General features: G+C 39.8%; 1 protein-coding gene across 1 annotated transcript in view; it reads left to right on the top strand.

Annotated features, from left to right (window-relative positions):
- The first annotated feature begins 510 nt into the window (after positions 1–510).
- Positions 511–6,000, top strand: part of slc6a17 (solute carrier family 6 member 17) — a 40,447-nt gene continuing 34,957 nt past the window's right edge. The window contains exon 1 of the mRNA XM_017722027.2: positions 511–890. The gene's annotated coding sequence lies outside the window, so the exon portion shown is untranslated. The remainder of the gene's footprint in view (positions 891–6,000) is intronic.

Genomic DNA, 6,000 nt, shown 5'->3' with positions numbered 1-6,000 from the left:
CTGGAAGGGGAGTAAAACAGACATCACTGTCTTCAAACACCATTTTCTGGACAGCAATAATGAGTTGTGCTTGATATCCATCTCAATACTGACTGCACTATTGGGCACAAAGAGCAAATATGTACTGAATAAAGTCAAGGGCTGAATAAATTCACTAGACTTGTCAAGAAGAAAAATGAGTCAGACACAGTCTGACTCCTCTGCAGACCTGAAGAGACAGTGTGAGTGCACACCACACTTATTATCTTACTGACAAAAAAAATCTCATAAAACACAACACAGGGTTTAGCAGTTTTACTGTTTCGGACAAAACCGTTCAAGTTACAGCCACAGTTTCAAAAAAGCAATCCAATGAAAAGCACCGCATAAGTAAACGTTAGCTTAGCATGTCTGCGTAACCTGAATAGGTATTTCATCAGAAAGGTCCCGCGTTGCCCAGGTTACGCGGATGCTGACGTAGGAGCGCGTGGGTGACTCACGCGCACCTATAGTAGGCTAATTTGGTAATTCGCTCTCCACCAATCGCCATCAGAAAGAAGTAGTCGCGTTACACTTTTTTGTGTTTAACCGCTGGAGGGCGAACCGAGAAGCTGGCCGCACGACCCTCCAGCCGCATATGACCACCGGCTCGTTGATGAAAGTTGCTATTTTTGGGGTGGCTAACGAGGCGCTATCGGCTCCCGCGGGGGCTTTGCGTCAGGAGGCAGTGAGGCTCGCGCTGCGCACTGTGTGACAGTTTCAGCACTGACCGAGCAGAGGAAACATCCAGCGCCTCACAGAGAAGAAGACATCTTTCTGCACGGAGAAGACGCTCCGAAGCCGGAGGCTGCTCTCCCTCACAGACACGGCTGACCTAATCCCATAATTATCGCGCAGTGACAGTGAGTAAGGTGAGAGATTTTAAGTGATTTTTCTCACGTGACCGGTGCGCTTATTGCGTGAATGGGCGATGTAGGCTAGCGCTTTATACCTGGGACTGATGACTTTCAGCTCCCAGACTGGTTAGTGAGGAGGCAGGTTGGGTTCGAACACCTGCATTTCGAATAACTGCACAAACAGGACTGTAATGTGCTGAACATGAACGATGACCTTAACTTTAAGCTCGAATTGCGCACAGACGGATGGTGAGGCAGGCTGTCGTGATTTCCTCAGCTGAGTGTTTGTTTTGGCTCCTGTGGCAGAGGGTCGAGTGGATGTCATTGCTGACTCTCACCTCATTCTGGATTCCGCCCATGCAGTTGGTTTTGTCCTTTTTGCGTGTACGCCGATAGAAAATGTGTGCGGGTGAATTCACAGGTGAATTGCCCTAATCGGTAGGTGACCTCTTGCTCTCGTGGACACGTCAGTTTTAGGGTGGAAACGTGGCCCACTTGTTTGACCTTGAGGATGCTGCGTGCGTCTTCCGCGCATACGTGACAGTGCTGTTGAAGCCCCGCGTGGACCACGTGTTTATGTTTCCAAACAAATGTGCGCATCTGCTGGTTATGCCAAGAGGTCAGGAAACCGAGCATGGTGTGTGTTGGATGTTTGAGACCTTAGTCCGTCAATGCAGTGGAGTGCATCCTCGGCATAGTCATGTCCCAGTTCTGCATCTAAAACCAAAGGTTCCTCAGTGGAACCTCTCATTTGATAAAGAACTTTTCTTTGTGTGGTGGTTCTTTCAACTTTATATCAATTAGCATCTACTGAGATAGAATCCCACCAGTTTTTCTTGTGTTTTCATTAATGACTCCATCATTAAAGTAAATGCATACCAGTGCTCATTCAGAGTGATTTGATGTGAAATGTTTAGTTCTAACCCCACCCCCTGTTATCTTTGGGGTCGTTTTGACCCCATTTAGTGTTCAGCATCTCTGAGTAAATGATTGACATCATTTTTTGCTTAATGCTTAATGACTTTTCCTAATTTAATGAGGACAACTGAGTAAACATGTAGTTGACTTAATATGTTTTAAGTGATCAGTTCACATTTTGCATACCTCAGTGTTTTGGGGGTCAGTTTGACCTCAGGCCATTTTAGCTGCATAAAATACAAGCAATGTTAACATTTTACACAAATTTGTCTTCTTTTGGATGATATTGAGGCCACTATGAGAGGGCCATAACCTAACATAACCGTAGTGCAAGACCCACTGATAGTTCACATGATTCCCACCAGAACTTTGATGTTTCCTGGAGGTTTAAATAGCTGGGGTCAAATTAAACTCAAGCATATATTATGTTATTAAATTTGAGGATAACAGAGGAAGAGAAACTAACTGAGTTTTCCTCAGTGGTAGTGCTAGGAACCAGACATGCTCAGAGAATGATGAATGTTACATGAAATTATTAGGAGGTGCATTGCCAGATGTTCAAGACAGTATTTCTCAATCATTTTCAGATAAGACCTAAAACATGGAGGATGGAGAGGTACATACATATAGGGCATTGTAATACAAATTACTAACAAGAATTATCGATATTTTACAACATTATGCATAAAACCTTAGAAGACACATGTAGGTTCACTGGTCATTTTGGATATTAAATAAAATGACTTTGTAGATATTGCGACCTCTGAAAATCACTCACTAAGTTTCTAACTTCTAACTTTGGTAGCTTAATCTGAATGATTGAATCGAAAATGAATCAAATTCCCCATCAACATGTTAATTAAGAAACCGAAGGGCTTCTTTTATAGCGTCGCTGGAAGGACCCTTCTTGACACTTTTATTTTTAAGAGAAGGTCAACTACATCATGTAATGTCTGTGAGAAACTGTGTTGTATTCTGTAGAAAGAGAATGTTTGAAGCTAAAGTCTATTGCTCACGATAAATGTGCATAAATTATGTCATAAAACTCTCACAGTCAGGTCGTTACCAGTACTGATAACCTTGCTGATAGTCTTGGACGCATGAGTCACTCATAAGGTTTTAGCCTATGTATCTTGGGTACCTTATTTGTTTGAATGAATCTTTTTATGATGAGCTCTTGTGCCTCACAGCTGCTGCTAGCAAAGTTGTGAAGTTCAACCCATACAAAGGAAACAGACCTAGGACAAGGACAATGCCTGCCAGGAATTTAATTCTTTAAGGCATATGCAATGTCACTTTGCGTTATCTTCACTAGGTAGGGTTCCATCCCTGGACACGTGTGCTTGTGCCATTGTGGGCATTGTTGTACAGAATTGTGCCTTTTGTACTGTCTTTGTATTCTGATGTAATTGTGTTAAGTTGTAGCCGTAAGTCTTCCCCTCCATGCAGCACATTTGCTCTGTTTTTCGAGGAACTGTCAATCAAAGTGCAAACAGATGGATGAGTGAAAGCAGAGGTTCATATGAGGCATGGAGAGTGAAAATTTCTTCAACGCCTATTGCCTAGCAACCCTTTGAGATAAACTAGAGCAGTCTCCACTGCAACTGCCAATTTGAACGTAATGTGTTAGATCAGCAGGATCTTTTTTGCCTCTGGAGAAAATCTTTGCCAGATGAAAACCAGTTACAAGCTGAGGCATAGATAAGGTGTCTTTACAATTTAAAAGTGTCACCGCAAAGATTAGTCACTTTATTGCATAATATCAATGACTGTTCTTTCAGTAATAAATAATACTTTTGCAATAATATTCCTGTTATTCCAATGCTAATAATGATCTCAATCAAAAAACTTGAGATGTGTGAGTGTGGAGAAACCTTTTTAAAGGGTCCATTTCATGGAAAAGCAAATTTCACCCTTTTTTAACAAAGGAGTTTGACATAATATGTAAATACAGGTAAAGTATAAAAATGTATCGTTCACTCTCCAGCTCATACAGTCCATGTATGTACAATCCAATCTGCAAAAACAGCCTGATTTGAAATCATTGTTTGGGTGATGTTGAGAGAACCAGCTCATTTAGATCTGTTCGCCCACAGCAGTTTAGCTCTGCCCATTCATATTGAAGTTTTACAGTGCGTTTCAGCTCTGAGTGCTTTTTTAATGAGGCACCAATGAGGACAGCCAATCAAAACAGAGCTTATTTATGTTATATCAGTCTTAAAGGACAGTAACAGAAAGAGCTTGATTCATTATATGTGTTATTTAGACAACTGAAAGTATAAAGAACATCCACTATAATGTAAAAGTTCTATAACAACTGCAAAATATAATATTGCGACAAAACTTCTTGAATGTAATGTATCTAATATTTCTCATTTTTAAAGTTGTTTTAAGTAAATTCTAAGATTATTGTAAGAATATTCAACACATAGTGGAATCCAGAACTCTGTTTCTGTTTTGCGTTCTTTTATCATTTTTATACAGCGTTTGTCCCCACAAGCCGTATTCATAACAACAGTAGTGAAAAATAGAATCTCATGAAATTTAAAAATGAATTCCAGAATTTTGTAGTATTTGGTTTGTCTGCACTTTTTTATTAAGTGTGCACACAAGCTTAACTACAAGTTTCTGCAATATCCTCTGAGTAGACTAAATCCACGAGTCATCTGAACACAAGCTTCAGTGGAGCATGGTCACAGGTATGGTTCAATTTGAATGTTAACCTAGAAATCATGCAGAATCTTCAGTATTTCCTATTCTAAAGCTTTTTGATGTTTATTTCCAAGTTTAAATGCAAACAATGCAAGGTTTTCAATGTAGACTCAAAACTTGAGGAACCCAGCTCTATTTTTAAATTTGTTGTAACTATTTAAGTCATGTTATACAATGAAATTATCTTATTGTGCAGGCAAATAACGTGTTTGTTTATTTCCAGAAATAAAACTTATGATAAGAAAAAATACATAATATAATAAGACCATTTCCTAATACAATCTTAAAGCAGGTATGAATGTCTCAAAACAAGCTCAATAATCTTACAGTAATTTTACAACAATCACAGAATGAGAAACATAATAGATGTTGACAAGGTTTAAAGCATTTTGCTTCCCAAGATGTCATTTTTTTGCAGTGTTGTTGAAAACCAATGTTCATCCAAACCGAAACCCTTTTAGAAGCCTTTATGTTTAAGAGTGTGGTGAAGACTGCACACACTTGCCTTGGTGCACACTAAACCTACCAAACCTTTTAAAACAATTTGCCATGTTCTGCTGAGTGCTTCATTGTGCTCAGAGAAGGGCAGTGCAGATGTCTGAAAGGCTACTCTGTCCTTCGCTCCCAGTGGCTGGCTATGTTCTCCTGGACCATAATGTAAAATTCGCTTCAGCAGTGCTAGGAAGTTCTTTTAGTACATGTACAAGCTGGAGTGGATGTAGTCTGTTTCAGTATTTTAGTCTTTAGTCTCACACATGCCAATTAACAGCAGTAGCATTTGCAGTTATCCTGTAAGGCTGACTCTGTATTTACATTGCACACTGTCTATATGGTGAATACTAAAATTCACATCTTCCTTTGAACCTTTACTGCTGCAATGGAAACGACTTTGGGTTGCTGGATGTAAGCCAGAATGCTCTTCTTGTTCTCTGCTGACAGGTTGCATTTCTAAGTAGATCTTTTCTGGGGAGCTTTATAAATAATAGCTTGTGTACTGACAGCAGGGCATGGAGATTAGAATGTGCCAAATGTCTTATGGTCTGCATACATTAGGCTGATTATATGAGAGTGTGACCGTTTTTGCTTGGTGTGGAACAAAGTTTCATTGATATGTCTTCCTGAACAGAAATACAAACACATTTTTCTGATCAGCCTTCATCAGAAAGACGCTGCAGTGCCAAAGAAGAGATTCCAAATGAAATATAGGTCATCACTTTCAAATGATTACCATTTTAACTACTGAGAAGGCACATCGGCAGGTCCAGATGTCCACTCCTCACTCTTGTAACTAGGTGTCTTACAGAGCACTTTCATAAGAGTTTCATAGGACACTGATGTTTATTTTGACTGAAATGTGTACATAACACTATGTGAGGGAAAAAAGCACAAAACATATATTTAACAGAAAGAGTTTTGCAAAGAAATCTGCAGGGTTATTTTCGTGGTCCCAGTGAACTCAGACACATTTAATGACTTTGTGGTCAGTCCGTTGTTC

The sequence above is a fragment of the Pygocentrus nattereri genome, chromosome 28 (assembly GCF_015220715.1).
Source record: "Pygocentrus nattereri isolate fPygNat1 chromosome 28, fPygNat1.pri, whole genome shotgun sequence".
NCBI classification, from domain to species: domain Eukaryota; kingdom Metazoa; phylum Chordata; class Actinopteri; order Characiformes; family Serrasalmidae; genus Pygocentrus; species Pygocentrus nattereri.
The sequence above is the reverse complement of the archived record's forward strand: the minus strand, read 5'-3'. Positions and strand labels throughout refer to the sequence as shown.